The 23,851-nt window shown below is 38.1% G+C and overlaps 1 pseudogene; it reads right to left on the bottom strand.

Annotated features, from left to right (window-relative positions):
* Positions 1 to 1,158: 1,158 nt before the first annotated feature.
* On the bottom strand, positions 1,159 to 23,249 carry LOC139477821 (NAD kinase-like; annotated as a pseudogene).
* Positions 23,250 to 23,851: the final 602 nt, after the last annotated feature.

The following is a 23,851-nucleotide window of genomic DNA, read 5'->3' on the forward strand; positions in this document are numbered from 1 at the left end:
AACACTTAAAACTCAACAATGCAGTATAAGTATAAAAGCAGCTGTAGTCCATCTTTTTCTTTAAGTAAAATAAATTATTAATGTGCCTTGCTATTGGAAATATTACAGTTTTCAGGAATGTTAAGTGGTCACCGGAAAGGGATGACATCATCTGTTTCCATGACAACAAAACTTCTTCGCCGAGAGAATTATGAAACATCAACTAACACAAAGCTATTGTCATGTATATTAATGATGTATGAACAATTAAGAGGCTAAATAAACTAAATCATTCTGTCCAGACAGACACAATGAATAACGATATCTCCCTTCTTCACCTTCTTTAAGACATTTAAAACAATTTAAGTATTATAAACTACGTATCTGACATATTTACAAATGCCAATTGACCACAGTGTTAATACAACAGCAGAAACACCCCCTTTGCATGAGGCTGTGTATACACATTTAATATACCAGATAACGGCGCCAATGGAAAAGGTCAATGTGACCCAGTTGTCCCTCTCACCTTCCCGGTCAAGCTGGTATTATTGCACTCCTGTCCTTTGTATAAAACTCAATATTGCCTCCTCATAGACCTGTCATGTGATCATATAGAATTATAAAAGACGATTCCATTACAAAGTTTCATCTCTATCAAAAACAGATGGGATTGTATTCCTTATAGGGAAACATGAACTAGCTCGAGTTTTTGAGGACAGGACACTGAGTACCGGAACATCCAGACACCAAATACCAGGGCATCTGGACACTTTGATACCAGACATTCAGACAGATGTGCACATGGACACCTGGACGCCTAGATACCAGCACATCTTGACACTTAGACACCAGACATCCAGAGAGATGTGCACACAGACAGCTGCACACCTAGATACTCTTGATCTCGCACATCTTCACCTCCTGCCAAATCCAAATAACTATTTATCAATCTGGTACAAAGAAGCTGTCTAATCATGAGGTCTTGTGAATCACAGCCTTGACCTTGCACTTGACGTAGTCAGTTATTTAGTTCAGATGATCTTCAGCAGTGAACACAGTTGACACAACACTAATCACACGGTGTCCTGGTCAGTGAGTCAGGGTCTATAAAAGCACATTTATGATGTATATTTCCTGCTAGAATTTACTTGTAGGCTTGTTACACAAACACCCTGGTCAGTTGTTGTCAGGGTCCAAGATAACGGAGTCCAGACTGGTGGTGCTGGGTAAAGAAGGTAACATCTTCTGTTGCCGCCGTACGTTCCAGTGGAGACAGTCAGCGAGACCATCAAACCAATCGTCTATTTGGTCCTTGGCACACACCGAGGGAACTGGGTACATCGCCGTGGTGATACGTAGCCTGGAAGTGAGGGACAGTAAGTTATAGTATAAATGGTTATACAGTGTACACACCGAGGGAACCAGGTGCATCGCCGTGGTGATACGCAGCCTGGAAGTGAGGGACAGTAAGTTAAAGTATAAATGGTTATACAGTGTACACACCGAGGGAACCAGGTGCATCGCCGTGGTGATACGCTGCCTGGAAGTGAGGGACAGTAAGTTATAGTATAAATGGTTATACAGTGTACACACCGAGGGAACTGGGTACATCGCCGTGGTGATACGCAGCCTGGAAGTGAGGGACAGTAAGTTATAGTATAAATGGTTATACAGTGTACACACCGAGGGAACTGGGTACATCGCCGTGGTGATACGTAGCCTGGAAGTGAGGGACAGTAAGTTAAAGTATAAATGGTTATACAGTGTACACACCGAGGGAACTGGGTACATCGCCGTGGTGATACGTAGCCTGGAAGTGAGGGACAGTAAGTTAAAGTATAAATGGTTATACAGTGTACACACCGAGGGAACCAGGTGCATCGCCGTGGTGATACGTAGCCTGGAAGTGATGGACAGTAAGTTATAGTATAAATGGTTATACAGTTTACACACTGAGGGAATCAGGTACATCGCCGTGGTGATAGGTAGCCTGCAAGTGAGGTACAGTTAGTCGATAATACTCATAAATGTTCTTTCAACTAAACATTCCACATTGTTACAGGTCATACTTTAAAACTAAGTGAAACCTACGATAGACAACATCTAAACCTCTACTCACGTGTCTCCTTGCTGTATTTCCTGTCTGTTCCGGCCATTAAAGGACACCCAGGCATTGTTCCGCATATCCGGAGACCCCATGATCTGAACAAGCAAACACATACGCTACACAGGCATGTGGAGGTTCACACTTACAAGAAGATAAAGATATTTCTAAATACAAGTTACATCTGACAATTACTGTATTTCACTTTCACATTTGCAACTAGTTTTGTTTCTTTACCATATTCCAGCTCTATGACAGGGGTCTGTTATAATCAAGGCAGGACCAGACTATCCAGTTATTGATATTATGCCATTAGGGTTTGATGAAAGGCTTAAAAATATCCATTTAGTCGCCTATTACGACATGTTGCAGTGGGCCATTTTGTAACTGAATGTCAGTGCACTATTGAAACATTCTCAAAGACATTTTGTCATAAGAAACTCATCACTGTATAGCTTTCTGGGCTTGAGTTATCCCCCTTTATCTGAAGGTGTTGATGTGATGTCTTTCTTCATATGACAGCAGCGACATATATGATCCAAGAACTTGTGCCCATCTCCACAGACATAAGACTCAACTCGAAAAGGTGCACAGGAATTTCGCACGTTGAGACGCCCAACGCTAACACCGTATTCGTGCGTGCGTGATTCCCGTGCAACCTTTCGAGTTGAGTTGATTGGTTCAACTGTGTCATATGGCCCTGTGACACAGGGGTAGCATTATGCAGATGGCTGTTTCAATGAATGCTTGTTCCACCCGTGACGAACAGGTCTGGTTGTTGATGAAATATAGTGATAGCTAAATAGACAGATTTTTCATTCATGCACCGATTGTCTTGAAATGTAATATCCAGTTATGTATGACTGTTTAATAATCTCAAACCAACTTTGACTGGAGTAGGTCTAATAGTTTTTCAGATATTGTAGTAATCGTCGGTACCTTAAATTACCTTCCAGACTATATCAGACCATCACTTGACTTCACAAGATCATCACCAGACTTCACAAGACCATCACCAGACTTCACAAGACCATCACTAGACTTACTAGACCATCACTAGACTTACCTGACCATCACTAGACTTCACAAGACCATCACTAGACTTCACAAGACCATCACTAGACTTCACAAGACCATCACTAGACTTTACCAGACCATCACTAGATTTACCAGACCATCAGTGGACTTCACAAGTGCATCACTACACGTCACAAGACCATCACTAGACTTCACCAGACCATCACTAGACTTCACCAGACCATCACTAGATTTACCAGACCATCAGTAGACTTCACAAGTGCATCACTACACGTCACAAGACCATCACTAGACTTCACAAGACCATCACTAGACTTCACCAGACCATCACTAGACTTCACAAGACCATCACTAGATTTACCAGACCATCACTAGACTTCGCAAGACCATCCCTAGACTTCACCAGACCATCATTAGACTTCAGAAGACCATCACTAAACTTCACCAGACAATCACTAGACTTCACAAGACAATCAATAGACTTCACAAGACCATCACTAGACTTCACAAGATCATCCCTCAACTTCACTAGGCCTTGTTACGACGTAAATTGTAATAACGCGGTAAATTGTAATAAACTGCGGTAAAATGTAATAACACTGCGGTAAAATGTAATTCTGCGGTAAATTGTAATACATACTGCGGTAAATTGTAATAACTTCACTGCGGTAAATTGTAATAAAAACTGCGGCAAATTGTAATAACTTAAACTGCGGTAAATTGTAATAAAACTGCGGTAAATTGTAATAACCACTGCGGTAAATTGTAATAACTTCACTGCGGTAAATTGTAATAAAAACTGCGGCAAATTGTAATAACCACTGCGGTAAATTGTAATAAAGATTATTGATTTGCAAATATACAAAGAAACTTGCATGAAGTATAAAATGTGCGACCAAGCTGTTTGGAAATCCCGTGCGCGAAATACGCATCAGTCGGAAAGCGCACGTTAAATCTCCAAATTAAGTAAGTAAGTAAGTAATGTTTGGAAATCACATTCCGGACTTTGAAATGATTGATTGATAAACACTAATGAACATTAAATTCTGGATATTTGCGTTTACTATGAACCAAATTCAAATTCCATGAACAATTCCAACCTCCAGCATGTTCAAGAAGGAAATTAAAAAAAAGCGATTTTGTTTCAATTTGTATCATGTTTATTGAAACACAGGTTCGTCAAATTGTAACAAACTGCGGCAAATTGTAATACCAAGTGCGGTAAATTGTAATAACATCTCCTAATCCTTCCAATTTCAAACTGAATTCAAGTTCCAGTGTTTGTTGGACCTTAACATGATCAATTCCAACCTCCAGCATGTTTAAGAAAATATAAAAAAAGCGATTTTGTTTCAATTTCTATTATGTTTATTGAAACACAGGTGCGGCAAATTGTAACAAACTGCGGCAAATTGTAATACCAAGTGCGGTAAATTGTAATAACATCTCCTAATCCTTCCAATTTCAAACTGAATTCAAGTTCCAGTGTTTGTTGGACCTTAACAAGATCAATTCCAACCTCCAGCATGTTTAAATAAATAAAAAAAGCGATTTTGTTTCAATTTCTATTATGTTTATTGAAACACAGGTTCGGCAAATTGTAACAAACTGCGGCAAATTGTAATACCAAGTGCGGTAAATTGTAATAACATCTCCTAATCCTTCCAATTTCAAACTGAATTCAAGTTCCAGTGTTTGTTGGACCTTAACATGATCAATTCCAACCTCCAGCATGTTTAAATAAATAAAAAAAGCGATTTTGTTTCAATTTCTATTATGTTTATTGAAACACAGGTTCGGCAAATTGTAACAAACTGCGGCAAATTGTAATACCAAGTGCGGTAAATTGTAATAACATCTCCTAATCCTTCCAATTTCAAACTGAATTCAAGTTCCAGTGTTTGTTGGAACTTAACAAGATCAATTCCAACCTCCAGCATGTTTAAATAAATAAAAAAAGCGATTTTGTTTCAATTTCTATCATTTCTATTGAAACACAGGTGCGGCAAATTGTAGTGAGTGAGTGAGTGAGTATGGTTTTACGCCGCTTTTAGCAATATTCCAGCAATATCACGGCGGGGGGACACCAGAAATGGGCTTCACACATTGTACCCATGTCGGGAATCGAACCCGGGTCTTCAGCGTGACGAGCGAACGCTTTAACCACTAGGCTACCCGACCGCCCCGCGGCAAATTGTAACAAACTGCGGCAAATTGTAATACCAAGTGCGGTAAATTGTAATAACATCTCCTAATCCTTCCGATTTCAAACTGAATTCAAGTTCCAGTGTTTGTTGGACCTTAACAAGATCAATTCCAACCTCCAGCATGTTTAAGAAAATATAAAAAAAGCGATTTTGTTTCAATTTCTATCATTTCTATTGAAACACAGGTGCGGCAAATTGTAACAAACTGCGGCAAATTGTAATACCAAGTGCGGTAAATTGTAATAACATCTCCTAATCCTTCCTTTTTCAAACTGAATTCAAGTTCCAGTGTTTGTTGGACCTTAACATGATCAATGACAACATCCAGCATGTTTTAGAAAAAGAAGACAAAGCGATTTTGCTTCAATTTCTATTATTCTAATCAGATGCGGCAAAAGTTTACAAACTGCAAAAAACTGCTGCGAATTGAACGGAAGGAATATATGTGCGTTGAAAATGTACAAGTATTCTACATGGAAGTCGAACCCTGACATTCCTATACTTCACACTGGTACCACCATCGAAAATATATAAGATTACATGTTTTGACATGAAACACGATCCTTCAAATATCCCATACATTTATAATGTCCCCATTTAATTTTGAACAGCCCTCCCTGAAAAGACTAAAATGACACATGTCCAGACATTAAACTCACATATGAACTGTTCAAAAAGAGGCAATGAAATTGTTGATATCCAAATATTCGATAACGGAAAAGAGAGAGATACAGAATGATGGACAAAATGAACGATGAACCAACCATGTGACAACGATGCCAGAGATGTCAATTCGACGAACCCTGGTGTTTCAAAATCGTCAGTCTCGCTCAATATATGATGGCAATGTCTTTTTAAAACTACTTTTTCCAAAATATGTCTATTATTGCATACCATTCGAACGCATTCTCTTCTAGAAGTAGCCATGCGTTGATCCACTTTCTATGGCTAATTATTCTTTTGAGTTCTATTGCAACACCGCTACTTTTTCCATAGTGCATTATGATTCTACGCACACTAACGGTTCTTGAAATAGTAATGTGTGGGCAATAAATGCGTGGTCGCAGATGGAGAAATGATATTGTGTGTTGATGGAACTGATGGGACACTTGCAGGAAAGATGTAACAGTCTTGCACAATAATCTGTCAGACGACTGCTGGGCTAGCTGTAAAGATACTTCAATGATTAGAAGCACCACCTCGTTTGGCAGATCAGTGAATGCAACCTGCGTATCATATTGTGGCATCTTGTCTTTTCGACATGAGAGGAATACTTCTTCATCGCTGCTGTTGGTACTGTAAAAGCCTTCATTTAGGTCCCCCTGCATGTCCAATGGCTCTCGATCCTTACTCGGAGAATGACCTTGTTCTTCATCGCTACTGTTGGTTCTGTTGAAGCCTTCATTTATGTTCCCTTGCATGTCTAAAAACTCATCATCATCACATTGCGAATGATGCTGTCGAGATAAGTTGTGTTCTTCGTCGCCGCTATTTGCGCTGTCAAAGACTTGTCTTGGCAAGTTTCTGTTTCCTTCCCCGTCTCGTGGCTGATCTTCACTTTGGGTTTCATGTAGTTGTAGAGCAACATAGTGTTCCTCTTCTTCTTCAGCAAAATGGCCAAGACTGATTGTTTGGGTTGCTACACTGTATGTAGGAACGATGTTTACAGTAGCATCACCGCCAAGCGATGAGTGCACGATAATATCAACATTAAACATATCTGAGACTGCTTGCAGTGTTATGTGATCTCCGTAGGTACCTTCCTCTAACATACCGGAAATGTATGTATCCCAGTCTTCGCCCACGAAAAGTTCCAAGGGGGATCCATCTGAAGTGTAGGGATGTTCAAGGAGGTAACTGACAACCTGTTCTCGAAGTGTCCTGGGCGATCTGAATATACCAATTTTAGATAAAAGATGGCACAAGGCTGCAAACTGACAGTTACCGTTTCCCGGAGGGTCATACACGATGTCACCTTGTAATGCAAATGGCCTGTCTGTGTCCAATAATGGTATTTGATACTTTGCTCGATGATGTCTGCGCTGTAGTCTCGAGGAAGCCCTCTGTTTTCGTTTTACCTCTTCATCAATTGTGGTACTTGACAACCTATCAACTGAAATCCATTCAGGCGTGTCCTCTTTTCCTGTAATAGGATTTGTGAATGAAATCTTATACATAGACGATTTCAACCTGCGTGCAAGAATCCTTCCTTTTACAACGTACTGTTTTTTAGGGGCGAGTTTTCCCTTCTTGGAACCATATTTGCATAAAACATCATCGCCTACATTGTACACCGAGGGCGGATGCAGTCTTCGTTGTCTTTGTATACTGAGTCTGTCGGTTTTCTTTGTAGCAACTTCAGCCCGATGTCTAGTCCGAGTAACATACTTACTCTGCTTCAACCTGTCCTTTGCGTTAGGCTCATGAATATTTTCAATCATCATATCAGCATTGAAATCATCTGAATCAACGTCTAAAGCCGTGTTAGATTTTCTTCCGAAATACACTTCAAAGGAACTCTGCCATCCTAAACATTCTTTCTTTTCGTTATTCAGTATTGAGGCATATCTTCGCAAATGTGACGCCCAGTTGACGCCCTTGGCGCCCATAGTTACAAAATCATACATTATTTTCTTTTTCAATTGTCTATGGGATCTCTCCACCTTTCCTTGAGATTGAGGGTGGTAAGGTCTACTGCGTATGGGTTTGATTTTTAGGGTTTTACAAAGTTCATTTACATGTCCTTTAAATTCGACACCCTGGTCCATTTGTAACTTGTTAGGTGGTCCATGTTCTTCGTAGATCACCCGCAGAGCACTGGCTACACCTTTGCTTTTCTTTGTTTGCAATGCCACAAGCCATATATATCTACTGAACACATCTACAAGAGACAGGACGAATTTATATGTTTTCCCTTTCCACCGAACAGCACTTTTGCTAAAATCTACGAGGTCAACTTGGTGGTGTGATTGGACACACTTTGCTCTCACTGGTCTGATGATAGCTTTATTTGTAAACTTGGCAGAGTGAATGGAATATTTCTCTTTCGTGCGTAGTTCGTTCCGTACTGCGGTCTCTGTAAGCCCTGACAAAGAATCAGCTGCCAAATGCCATAACTTTCTGTAGCCTGCTGATTTCTGGTTGTGAAATACATTTTCGACAAGCTTTGCAACTTCCTTTCGTTTTAAGACTGGTTTTCCTCTAAAGTACAATATGTTGCTTGGCTCGGGTCCTGTAGAGAAGTCGTGTTTTCTTCTCCAGTATCTAACAATGGCATTTCGCTGCACTCTTGTCCTTTCGGCGACCGGTGTTTCAAAATTACCTTGCACGAGTAACACAATAGTATCATATGTTTCTTCATCAAAGCTATGCGTATATTTGCGTTTCGTTTCTGCCGCGTTACAGTTAATCAAAGTCAAACAGCACAGAACTGCTACAACGAGTGCATGCATGGTTGAAAATGTACGTGAACGTCCTTTGAACAAAGCCGGGGTCAGTTGGACATCCTTCGCGCACCAATGAGCAACTTTGGCAACACTGGAAGAAAGTAGCAACTTACTTGTGAATTCAAATGGACGCAAATGTATGTAAAAGTAAAGTCATGTTAAATTAGAAGTAAACGTCGAATATTTAATTTAATGTCTAAATTTTACATAAAAAAGCATCAACTTAACAATTTATTGAAACGGAGAAGACAGCGCGTGATTTAGATATTATGTAGGGAATATAATTTATGGGGGAAATAACATGAAAAAACAGGGTGTAAAAATCATCGTCGATTCTGATTTAAAAAGTAACAAAAATAACTTCACAATCTGCTTATTTAATCGTAAACACAAAAACACTTTAGACAACGATACGAAATCAGTGTTTCAGGGCAATGTGACACACGCGTCTAAAGCTCCCCGCTAGAAGGCGTGGTCTGTGTGTTTGTGGATAAATTAATGCAAAAGAAACTGAATGTGTAGCCACTAAAATGACAGAACCTCTCTATATATTGTAAGATGCGTTGCTTTAAATGCAATGTGTAACCTCAGCAACTTTAAGTACATTAAGGTTTTATGGATGGGGGGATGTTTGCAGATTGTAAATTATTGAAAAGCATTTCGATAGAAAATCGGATATATAAGTTTAAGTACATAAGAATTGAGTAAAACAAGACGCTGTAATTCGGATCAGAACCTTGTAGAATTATATAAAACAAGATGGAAACTATGTACAAGAAGTTACTATACTAATAATAGAAGAGATGTAGGCAATATTGTCGTAATGACGTTTACAGATTCCATCATGTGTTCTCTGCCTGCTGTGATGTCTCGCCTACACTCGCTCACCCCAGACAATCCAGTCAATGCCTACCATTGCATCCTGTATTCAATATTTGCTGTCCACTTCTACTTTTAAGTTAATAACTTTACCTTCTGTAATACAATGCAGTAAATGCTTGTTTTCTATATTGGTTGGTGAAGCAGGTTTGGTGACCAATTATTTGGTGACCAAGCTATTTGCTAACACATTTGTTCCATCGGATGTCTATCAACAACTAGTGCCTCACGCCTTGCCCTCTGCTGGGAGCCTAACGATTAAATCAGGTTATATCTGGTCGGATATATTTCAACTGAATTACTGGATTAATATACTACCAACTTCATTCATCTAATAATTATTACATTGATTTCCTTCTGTAGAGAGGTTGAAAGAGAAACAAGTGTATAAATATACACACAATGAAAATTGCAATTCATCATAGTGAATATATAGTGACTGAAGAACTAAAGTAAAGAATAAGTTAATAAAACAGGGGATCAATAGGCAATAATACACAGACTACTTTTGATTGTATTTCAAGAAAGTGTCAGCCTGACAAGCGTGGAAATATTGCGATAGGACAATTCTAGATAATTTCCGATCAGTAAAGTGGATGGGACAGACATTGATATAAATGAAATTTACATTTATCAACTGAGTAAAGTTCAGTAAGTTACAAACACGAAGACAGTCAGCATTGATCTGATTCTATTCTAAATATTTACTGAGTGTTTTCAGAGTCAGACAAAAGCATATACTTTCCAAAATACAGACGGGCGTCTATGCAGAGTACTGTATATATTTCGTTATACATCGGTTCATTGGCATATTCCAATTGGTCAAAACCCCATTTGTCGTCAGATACCCCAGTTGTTAAACAGTGGAGTAGAAATTGCTTTCAAAACTTTTACTTGCTATGGTAATGGACAAGTTCTAGGAGACTTAATAGACTTTAACGCCGTCATATAACTGAAATATTGTTAAAAGTGGCGTTGGGTCTGTATAGACTGACTGTATAAATAATATCAAAGAAAGACGTTCGTTTGATGAAAATAACTTCTCTACTCCGACACAATAGTGTTATATACTGGTATATTTTTTTCTAATAACTAATCAAACATTTTCAATCATAGCATGTTTGCGGAAAGTTGACTTTGTTCTATCACAGAGAACGAAGGCACAGGTTCACTTTCAACATCACCTCATACACCAACATACATCCAGAACAAGATTTGGTGATTCTAAAAAGTGGCAATATTGACACATACTTTAATCACAAATTAAGTAAATCATCTCATTGTTTTTATAACCTTTGTTATTGAACCTTCATATGAAAATACAAGCCGCGAAAATTGCACGATTTTAATTAATAACAAATACTATAAGAAATCAACATTTAATGTCTTGACCAAATACATCTAGCTAATTGTAATTAGTTAGAAATACTCAGAATTAGGCTACAGAAAAAGATATAAATTAAATAAAACCTGTGTTTCAAGCAAAATAAGCTTTGAACTATACTAAACTAGCGGATGTGTTGTATTAGCTACTTTATTTTTCAGTGACATTATTCCCTCAGATAATATCAGAAGACCAATTGTTATGATGTATGGTTATGTGAAATGATTGCAACGTTCGGTTTCATTAAAACATCAATATGAAAAACAAACGTCACATCATTCATATAGCAAAAGGCTGCCGCTGTGCTTGAGGTTAGAGTGAGTGAGTTGGGTATAACGCCGCTTTCAACATTATTACAGTTATAACACGGCGTTTCAGCTCAATGTGGGAGGAAACATTCGAACCCACAATCATAGGTTTCTGATGTGCCCAAGGGACGCAACTCTGCAAAGCGAATCGCGGCGCCTTGGACGACTGGGCCACCCGTGCCCCCGCTAAAGGTTAGAAAGGATTAAAAGCTGAATATTATCCTGATATCATCAGTGATTTGAAGACTTCTATAGCATCATTAAACACAGATATTAGAAAAGCACTATTTCTATAGCGGAAGGCTGCCGCTTAGTTAAAGGTTAGAAACTATCAATATGATTAAACACTGATATTAGAAAAAGCACTATTTCTATAGCGGAAGGCTGCCGTTTTGCTAAAGGTTAGAAACTATCAATATCATTAAACACTGATATTAGAAAAGCACTATTTCTATAGCGGAAGGCTGCCGCTTTGCTAAAGGTTAGAAACTATCAATATGATTAAACACTGATATTAGAAAAGCACTGTTTCTAGAGCGGAAGGCTGCCGCTTTGCTAAAGGTTAGAAACTATCAATATGATTAAACACTGATATTAGAAAAGCACTATTTCTATAGCGGAAGGCTGCCGCTTTGCTAAAGGTTAGAAACTATCAATATGATTAAACACTGATATTAGAAAAGCACTATTTCTATAGCGGAAGGCTGCCGCTTTGCTAAAGGTTAGAAACTATCAATATGATTAAACACTGATATTAGAAAAGCACTATTTCTAGAGCGGAAGGCTGCCGCTTTGCTAAAGGTTAGAAACTATCAATATGATTAAACATAGATATTAGAAAAGCACTATTTCTATAGCGGAAGGCTGCCGCTTTGCTAAAGGTTAGAAACTATCAATATGATTAAACATAGATATTAGAAAAGCACTATTTCTATAGCGGAAGGCTGCCGCTTTGCTAAAGGTTAGAAACTATCAATATCATTAAACACAGATATTAGAAAAGCACTATTTCTATAGCGGAAGGCTGCCGCTTTGCTAAAGGTTAGAAACTATCAATTTGATTAAACACTGATATTAGAAAAGCACTATTTCTATAGCGGAAGGCTGCCGCTTTGCTAAAGGTTAGAAACTATCAATATGATTAAACACTGATATTAGAAAAGCACTATTTCTATAGCGGAAGGCTGCCGCTTTGCTAAAGGTTAGAAACTATCAATATGATTAAACACAGATATTAGAAAAAGCACTATTTCTATAGCAGAAGGCTGCCGCTTTGCTAAAGGTTAGAAACTATCAATATGATTAAACATAGATATTAGAAAAGCACTGTTTCTAGAGCGGAAGGCTGCCGCTTTGCTAAAGGTTAGAAAATATCAATATGATTAAACACTGATATTAGAAAAGCACTATTTCTATAGCGGAAGGCTGCCGCTTTGCTAAAGGTTAGAAACTATCAATATGATTAAACATAGATATTAGAAAAGCACTATTTCTATAGCGGAAGGCTGCCGCTTTGCTAAAGGTTAGAAACTATCAATATCATTAAACACAGATATTAGAAAAGCACTATTTCTAGAGCGGAAGGCTGCCGCTTTGCTAAAGGTTAGAAACTATCAATATGATTAAACACTGATATTAGAAAAGCACTATTTCTATAGCGGAAGGCTGCCGCTTTGCTAAAGGTTAGAAACTATCAATATGATTAAACACTGATATTAGAAAAGCACTATTTCTATAGCGGAAGGCTGCCGCTTTGCTAAAGGTTAGAAACTATCAATATCATTAAACATTGATATTAGAAAAGCACTATTTCTATAGCGGAAGGCTGCCGCTTTGCTAAAGGTTAGAAACTATCAATATGATTAAACATAGATATTAGAAAAGCACTGTTTCTATAGCGGAAGGCTGCCGCTTTGCTAAAGGTTAGAAACTATCAATATGATTAAACACTGATATTAGAAAAGCACTATTTCTATAGCGGAAGGCTGCCGCTTTGCTAAAGGTTAGAAACTATCAATATGATTAAACACAGATATTAGAAAAAGCACTATTTCTATAGCAGAAGGCTGCCGCTTTGCTAAAGGTTAGAAACTATCAATATGATTAAACATAGATATTAGAAAAGCACTGTTTCTAGAGCGGAAGGCTGCCGCTTTGCTAAAGGTTAGAAAATATCAATATGATTAAACACTGATATTAGAAAAGCACTATTTCTATAGCGGAAGGCTGCCGCTTTGCTAAAGGTTAGAAACTATCAATATGATTAAACATAGATATTAGAAAAGCACTATTTCTATAGCGGAAGGCTGCCGCTTTGCTAAAGGTTAGAAACTATCAATATCATTAAACACAGATATTAGAAAAGCACTATTTCTAGAGCGGAAGGCTGCCGCTTTGCTAAAGGTTAGAAACTATCAATATGATTAAACACTGATATTAGAAAAGCACTATTTCTATAGCGGAAGGCTGCCGCTTCGCTAAAGGTTAGAAACTATCAATATGATTAAACACTGATATTAGAAAAGCACTATTTCTATAGCGGAAGGCTGCCGCTTTGCTAAAGGTTAGAAACTATCAATATCATTAAACATTGATATTAGAAAAGCACTATTTCTATAGCGGAAGGCTGCCGCTTTGCTTAAGGTTAGAAACTATCAATATGATTAAACATAGATATTAGAAAAGCACTGTTTCTAGAGCGGAAGGCTGCCGCTTTGCTAAAGGTTAGAAACTATCAATATGATTAAACACAGATATTAGAAAAATCACTATTTCTATAGCGGAAGGCTGCCGCTTTGCGAAAAGTTGCAACCTATCAATATGATTAAACATAGATATTAGAAAACTTTTTCTATAGAGGAAGGCTGCCGCGGATATTTGAAAAGCCTTATATTTAGAGCGGAGATCGGCCACTTTGTTATTAAAGGTTTGAAACAGTATCATCAACATTCAAAGTGCCAGATTATAATCAATCTCCATCCATTTTTCCGAAACAGATTTTTATGTGGCTCACAAAAAGATATTATAAAGATTAGAAACTAGCAGTCAGATTCCACATTAATATTAGAAAAGCATTACTATTAACATTAAGAAAGCTATATTTCTCAAGATACCGAATTATTTGTTTTAAAGTACACTGAAAAGCAAAGTTCGTTACATAGCAATATAATATATATTAAAACTCCATTACATATACAGAAAGATGGCCGACTTACTGCGTGGTGTTGTGCGATGAAGAACTGTTCTGCTAATTGGTAATCCTTTTCTGAAAGTTGCTCACACCTTATGAGGAACTGTTCTGCAAACGGGTAATCTCTTACTGAAAATCCTCACATCCGATGAAGAATGATATCACTGGAGATCAAATTTTCGGCTGACTGGTTGCTGGGTTGTATGCTATGGGAATTGTAAAATCTTCGGCTGACACAATAATGGTGTAGCGAAAGGTGCCCCAAAGAGTTTTACATGTTGCTCTATCCAATCAGCAACAGATTTATGGGATATTGTCACTAATCAGTGTCACTGATCATTGTTTATTCAGGGTTGTCCTTCCAAGTGTATTTAGTGATGTAATTATGCAGGTGGACTGGGCAAAGGTAAAGGAATGAGACGCAAATTTACCCCAAGCGCACGATCGCACCCCGACGGATTCTTTGATTGTAATTACGATCAAAGGATAAATAATTATCCGACACGACAACCGTCAGACGACATGTGTTTCATGATCTGTTTTTTTTGGCACTTTGGTTTATTTCGTCGATCACATGACAACGACCGTAATGATCCCGCTAATATTACGTTGCAAACAACCAAGTTTGATTTCATTCCAGGTGTCATTTTTCTGACTTTAATTGAAAATTACAGACGTTATCTGTTTTGGAAGAATTAATGAGAGGATGATACCGCTAATAATAAGGTTGTATTGTAAATGAATGTAGACTGCCATGTTGTCAGAATGTAAATAGGATTTGTGTTCTTAACAATCACCAGTCCGGGTGTGACCATGTAGATAGGATCTCATTAGGGTTTTTGACTTTGACAATAGCAACGAGCACATTAAAAATCGATGGCAAAGTGATACAAAATGTAACAGTTTATTATTAACCGCATAAAAATCAGATCTTATTTATCGGTAACGCTCATCAAAGATCTAAGGACATCACATTACGGGTGTCGTCAGAAGGTCCTTTCGCCAACTTTGACCGACCAATGAAACCAATAACAAGAAATCGCCATTTCTCACTCGAGTTTTGTTCAAACTGGTGACTTTCATTTCAGACTACGCTTAAAAAATATTTTGACAAAGTTCTCAACATTAAAAACATTAAAACATTATAAACATTCTGGAATGTTTTAATATGTCGTCGAGACTGAGTCTTTCAATAGAAATGATAGAAATTGAAACAAAATCGCTTTTTTTAATTTTCTTAAACATGCTGGAGGTTGGAATTGATCTTGTTAAGTTCCAACAAACACTGGAACTTGAATTCAGTTTGAAATAGGAAGGATTAGGAGATGTTATTACAATTTACCGCACTTGGTATTACAATTTGCCGCAGTTTGTTACAATTTGCCACACCTGTGTTTCAATAGAAATGATAGAAATTGAAACAAAATCGCTTTTTTAAATTTTCTTAAACATGCTGGAGGTTGGAATTGATCATGTTAAGGTCCAACAAACACTGGAACTTGAATTCAGTTTGAAATCAGAAGGATTAGGAGATGTTATTACAATTTACCGCACTTGGTATTACAATTTGCCGCAGTTTGTTACAATTTGCCGCACCTGTGTTTCAATAGAAATGATAGAAATTGAAACAAAATCGCTTTTTTTATTTTCTTAAACATGCTGGAGGTTGGAATTGATCTTGTTAAGGTCCAACAAACACTGGAACTTGAATTCAGTTTGAAATCGGAAGGATTAGGAGATGTTATTACAATTTACCGCACTTGGTATTACAATTTGCCACAGCTGTGTTTCAATAGAAATGATAGAATTGACAAAAAATCGCTTTTATTATTTTCTTAAACATGCTGGAGGTTGGAATTGATCTTGTTAAGGTCCAAGAAACACTGGAACTTGAATTCAGTTTGAAATCGGAAGGATTAGGAGATGTTATTACAATTTACCGCACTTGGTATTACAATTTGCCGCAGTTTGTTACAATTTGCCGAACCAGTGTTTCAATAGAAATGAAAGAAATTGAAACAAAATGGCTTTTTTGAATTTTCTTAAACATGCTGGAGCTTGGAATTGATCTTGTTAAGGTCCAACAAACACTGGAACTTGAATTCAGTTTGAAATCGGAAGGATTAGGAGATGTTATTACAATTTACCGCACTTGGTATTACAATTTGCCGCAGTTTGTTACAATTTGCCGCACCATTGTTTCAATAGAAATGATAGAAATTGAAACAAAATCGGATTTTTTTATTTTCTTAAACATGCTGGAGGTTGGAATTGATCTTGTTAAGGTCCAACAAACACTGGAACTTGAATTCAGTTTGAAATCGGAAGGATTAGGAGATGTTATTCCAATTTACCGCACTTGGTATTACAATTTGCCGCAGTTTGTTACAATTTGCCGCACCTGTGTTTCAATAGAAATGATAGAAATTGAAACAAAATTGCTTTTTTTTATTTTCTTAAACATGCTGGAGGTTGGAATTGATCTCTGTTAAGGTCCAACAAACACTGGAACTTGAATTCAGTTTGAAATCGGAAGGATTAGGAGATGTTATTACAATTTACCGCACTTGGTATTACAATTTGCCGCAGTTTGTTACAATTTGCCGAACCAGTGTTTCAATAGAAATGATAGAAATTGAACCAAAATCGCTTTTTTGAATTTTCTTAAACATGCTGGAGCTTGGAATTGATCTTGTTAAGGTCCAACAAACACTGGAACTTGAATTCAGTTTGAAATCGGAAGGATTAGGAGATGTTATTCCAATTTACCGCACTTGGTATTACAATTTGCCACAGTTTGTTACAATTTGCCGCACCTGTGTTTCAATAGAAATGATAGAAATTGAAACAAAATCGCTTTTTTTATATTTTCTTAAACATGCTGGAGGTTGGAATTGATCATGTTAAGGTCCAACAAACACTGGAACTTGAATTCAGTTTGAAATCGGAAGGATTAGGAGATGTTATTACAATTTACCGCAATGGTTATTACAATTTACCGCAGTTTTATTACAATTTACCGCAGTTTAAGTTATTACAATTTGCCGCAGTTTTTATTACAATTTACCGCAGTGAAGTTATTACAATTTACCGCAGTATGTATTACAATTTACCGCAGAATTACATTTTACCGCAGTGTTATTACATTTTACCGCAGTTTATTACAATTTACCGCGTTATTATAATTTACGTCGTAACAGGCCTTCACAAAGCCATCACTAGACCATCAGTAGACTTCGCTAGACCTTCACAATTGACTGCAAGTGCTGACAATCTGATGACAATTACAAAACCATCACAAGACCATCACAAGACTTTACAAGACCATCACTAGACTTCACAAGACCATCACTACACTTCACAAGGCAATCACCAGCCTTACCAGACCATCACTAGACTTCACAAGACCATCACTAGACTTCACAAGACCATCACTAGACTTACCAGACCATCACAAGACTTCACAAGACGATCACTAGACTTCACAAGACCATCACTAGACTTACAGTCCATCACTAGACTTCACAGGACGATCACTAGACTTCACTAGACCATCACTAGACTTATCAGTCCATCACTAGACTTACCAGACTATCACTAGACTTACTAGAGCATCACTAGACTTACCAGACCATCACTAGACTTCACAAGACCATCACCTGACTTCACCAAACCATCACTACACTACACAAGACCATCACTAGACTTCACTAGACCATAAGTAGACCTAACAGACCATCACTAGACTTCACCAGACCATCACTAGACTTCACAAGACCATCCCTAGACTTCACCAGGCCATCACTAGACGTAGCAGACCATCACTAGACTTCACAAGACCACCCCTAGACTTCACCAGACCATCACTAGACTTCATCAGACCATCACTAGACTTACCAGACCATCACTAGACTTCACAAGACCATCACTAGACTTCACAAGACCATCACTAGACTTCACAAGACCATCACTAGACTTACCAGACCATCACAAGACTTCACAAGACCATCACTAGACTTCACAAGACCATCACTAGACTTACAGTCCATCACTAGACTTCACAGGACGATCACTAGACTTCACTAGACCATCACTAGACTTATCAGTCCATCACTAGACTTACCAGACCATCACTAGACTTCACTAGACCATAAGTAGACCTAACAGACCATCACTAGACTTCACCAGACCATCACTAGACTTCACAAGACCATCCCTAGACTTCACCAGACCATCACTAGACTTCATCAGACCATCACTAGACTTACCAGATCATCACTAGACTTCACAAGACCATCACTAGACTTCACAAGACCATCACTAGACTTCACAAGACCATCACTAGATTTACCAGATCGTCACCAGACCTCCACAATACCTCCAGATGACCATCGCTCTTCTAATAGTCATATAACTGTACTAACTTTGATTTCCACGCCGGCTGGGACGACAACGGGCCTTAATGAGAGTGAGTGCGGGCATATGGGTGTGATGAGGATGCAGGGGACATCGGGATGGATCATGGATGCCCCTGCCGCCACCGCATACGCCGTGCTGCCCGTCGGCGTGGAGATGATCAAGCCTGAAACAGGATGTGCAGAGTTTGGTTTTGGACACATTCAAACAGTCAAGCTTGGGGTTCTGAAAGAGTCCAATTGTCAACAATTGTCAACGTGGTCATAATGGTCATAATTCTCACTCACCGTCCCCCTGTACCGACGTGACAAGTCAACTCTCTATATACAGGTCTATATTGCACAAGTATCGGGATGGCCCTCGGTCTATCACTACTTCATTCAGCACCTGAGACAGAAACATCATCGCACTCAAACTGCACTCTGCAATATTGCAGCCATAAGATGGCGGCCTGTAAATAATAATTTATCATCCAGACTGGCGTAAACAGGAGATATCGTTTGTGTGAGATCAATGAAATTGCATCACAATGCTTTCCAGACCAGTGTGACATAATTTGTTACCATGACGTCACAATCAAATGACATCATTAATGGCTCTGCTACTGAAGCTGTTAGCTGTTACTTTTTACACTTAAGACATTATTATGCTGCGTATTACTGTTTGCAAACAGAAAAAGTTGGAAGAATGATAGTATAAAGCACTTGTTGATATATTTGATATCAAAAGACACTCGGATGAGATTCTCAATGTCTAGGCCAGCCAAAGCAGAGATCAATAATGTGAGCACCAAGTCTTTGGGGTACCATGACGATAATCAATTTGGTCACCTCTTTAGACCAGCCTATGGGGACATTTTCTAATCCAGAATCACGATGGGGTCTGCATCATTAACGGCCAATTAGAACCAACTGGCTCTAAACTCATATGGAACTAACTGTCAGTCAGATGGCAAAAGGTACATGTACCGACTAATATATGGGCGGTCCCACATTTCTTGTCTATATTTTTTACATGAGGTATTCTGGAGCACTCGGAACCCTGATTACATACAACACATTTGAGGCGGTATCGCAACAGCAGGGAAGCATCCCCTGAAACAATAAAAACATCACATCCTGAAGTTTTGGAGAAGAATATTTCAGAAGATTATTTTTATTAAATCAAAGATGGCCACATTAAATTGAGAATCCTGAACGACTGAGAATGGAAATCAAATATGGCTGCCAGCCTAAAAACAATTAAGTTGCTAAGAAAAAAAATATACACCTTAATGTGAGAGGAACAACCATCAGCAACCTTTTGTCAGAATCACAGCTTTTAATGCCATTTTCTATCCTTCATTAACCTGATTAACAATTATTAAAGGGAAGTTCAAACAAATATTGAACTAATTTTCTTTTTAATGGTAAACATGAATCTGCTGAACAAATAAAATAATGTATTCATATTAAGTAAACTTATGTACAGATTTTACACAAATTAACTTATAGGATCTTAGTTTTTACAAGAACTAGATTAAACTGAAAATGCACCATGGTTTATTACAGGTGCCAACTGTGTGCATCTATACACATAAGTGGTGTCTACCTTGCCTTGCGAAATATGAGAATGCTTAAAAACAATATGTACTGTCAGATTTCAGCAATTTGTGTTAATGTTTCTCTATCACTCAGAAACTATGTCTCCATATCTTAATTACCTTGTAAAACACTGGTGACCTGTTTCCCTATCACTCAGAAACTATGTCTCCATATCTTAATTACCTTGTAAAACACTGGTGACTTATTTCCCTATCACTCAGAAACTATGTCTCCATATCTTAATTACCTTGTAAAACACTGGTGACTTGTTTCCCTATCACTCAGAAACAATGTCTCCATATCTTAATTACCTTGTAAAACACTGGTGACCTGTTTCCCTATCACTCAGAAACTATGTCTATATATCTTAATTACCTTGTAAAACACTGGTGACCTGTTTCCTTATCACTCAGAAACTATGTCTATATATCTTAATTACCTTGTAAAACACTGGTGACCTGTTTCCCTATCACTCAGAAACAATGTCTATATATCTTAATTACCTTGTAAAACACTGGTGATCTGTTTCCCTATCACTCAGAAACTATGTCTCCCTATCTTAATTACCTTGTAAAACACTGGTGACCTGTTTCCCTATCACTCAGAAACAATGTCTATATATCTTAATTACCTTGTCAAACACTGGTGACCTGTTTCCCTATCACTCAGAAACAATGTCTCCATATCTTAATTACCTTGTAAAACACTGGTGACTTGTTTCCCTATCACTCAGAAACTATGTCTATATATCTTAATTACCCTGTAAAACACTGGTGACCTGTTTCCCTATCACTCAGAAACTATGTCTCCATATCTTAATTACCTTGTAAAACACTGGTGACTTGTTTCCCTATCACTCAGAAACTATGTCTATATATCTTAATTACCCTGTAAAACACTGGTGACCTGTTTCCCTATCACTCAGAAACTATGTCTCCATATCTTAATTACCTTGTAAAACACTGGTGACCTGTTTCCCTATCACTCAGAAACTATGTCTCCATATCTTAATTACCTTGTCAAACACTGGTGACCTGTTTCCCTATCACTCGGAAACTATGTCTCCATATCTTAATTACCTTGTAAAACACTGATGACCTGTTTCCCTATCACTCAGAAACTATGTCTCCATACCTTAATTACCTTGTAAAACACTGGTGACCTGTTTCCCTATCACTCAGAAACTATGTCTATATATCTTAATTACCTTGTAAAACACTGGTGACCTGTTTCCCTATCACTCAGAAACAATGTCTATATATCTTAATTATCTTGTAAAACACTGGTGATCTGTTTCCCTATCACTCAGAAACTATGTCTCCATATCTTAATTACCTTGTAAAACACTGGTGACCTGTTTCCCTATCACTCAGAAACAATGTCTATATATCTTAATTACCTTGTCAAACACTGGTGACTTGTTTCCCTATCACTCGGAAACAATGTCTCCATATCTTAATTACCTTGTAAAACACTGGTGACTTGTTTCCCTATCACTCAGAAACTATGTCTATATATCTTAATTACCCTGTAAAACACTGGTGACCTGTTTCCCTATCACTCAGAAACTATGTCTCCATATCTTAATTACCTTGTCAAACACTGGTGACCTGTTTCCCTATCACTCAGAAACTATGTCTCCATATCTTAATTACCTTGTCAAACACTGGTGACTTGTTCCTGGAAGTTGCAGAAGTGGAATGGAGTGAGGAAGCCGAGGGATCCCATGTTGAAGGCCATCGCAGGAGGAACACTTTGCTAGGGAGACAACCACACACAACACACAGCACTCGACATCATAATAACTAATTCACATCATGCACAACTTCATATCATCCCACGTTCGCCTAAATACTGACACACATACTAGCTTTTCTCAAATGGACTTTAACTCAACTTTTCAAACAGATTTGATTGTTATCTTCCTGAAGGAACCCAGGCTGCAAGCCATCACAGTAGTGAGTGGGTGTGGTCTTATGCCGATTTATTTTATATTCCAGCAATATCAAGGCAGGGGATGGTAGAAATTAGGGCTGAGTCGAGTCCAAATTTACTACCCGGGTACCAAACCCTCATTTCCGGAACCTACCCGGGAGTAGGTCTCAAGAGATAGGTACACAATGTCCGATTTGGAACGGTTTGACCGTAACCCTGGACGAAGTGTATTTAGATATAAGTATAAAACGATCTGGTCATGCATACCCTGAAGTTGACAGAAGTTATATCTTTATTTCAAACATATATAAGTCAGAAGGAATGGGTGCATAGTCCGAAAGAAGTGTGAGCATTAGTGACTTGAAGTGTAACCATAGAGTTCTAGATTATTTTGTCATTAAACAATTTATCACATGACTAACCATGGGTCCGGGTAGTCGTGTGGGTGCCCGGGTCCTACTCAGTACCCACCCAAATAGTTTCACACATTATACCCATTTGGGTAATCCAACACGGACGTTAGGAATAATGAACGAACGTGACATAATCTGGAAGCCCATTTATCTCCAGTCACGACTGCTGTCCACTTTCAATGTTTCTTCATGTCTTTCTAGTTACATATTTAATATAAACTACTCTACAGAAAACACATTTAAATATAATTCCTCGTCATTGTCTAGATGATGTGGAAGAAAATTTAAAAGGCCCCCCCACACCCCCCAACCACCCCCACGCCACCCCCCAAACCACCTTGATGACCACCTTGATGAATGCCATTTTCGCAAAGAAAAAACAAACTGACAGTCTGATATAATATTTGAGAGAGAAAGCCTTTAGGCTCTATATCTCATCAAAATAAAGTAACAATGCCGTCTCTTTGTTGTGGGTAGGAATTCTGCGAACATGTTTCAGAAACAGTTGGAATCATTTATGCAGGTGAGCAAAATGGGAGGAGGGAGAGAGAGAGAGATAGAGAACCTCACATGTCTTGGATTCACCCTTCAGATAGGCCTATGATTTGACTACATGGACTGAAGAGTTATCTCCAGTTATCACCTGCAGACAGTCAAGCAGGTGACCCCCACATTCAGACATTAGAAATATTGAAAAATCCCACAAATAAGACACAAATCACGACTAATGATCTTGATTAAGTAAAAATAATGCAAACAATTACAAAAGTATCTACAAGGAGAAATAAAAAAACTGAATATGCAAGAAATCATAAAATTATCTGCAGCCCAATAGGCAAGTTACCAGCCACGGGCAGTTATTTCGGACACTGATTACGGGACGAACATTAATCCAGCAGGCAGGGCTAAGAAGTGCAAAAGGTCGCAGCACTAACTAACACTTCCTGGAGCCCATATTAAAAGTAT

The sequence above is a fragment of the Haliotis cracherodii genome, unplaced genomic scaffold, assembly GCF_022045235.1.
Source record: "Haliotis cracherodii isolate W230 unplaced genomic scaffold, xgHalCrac1.p SCAF_36, whole genome shotgun sequence".
NCBI classification, from domain to species: Eukaryota; Metazoa; Mollusca; class Gastropoda; order Lepetellida; family Haliotidae; genus Haliotis; species Haliotis cracherodii.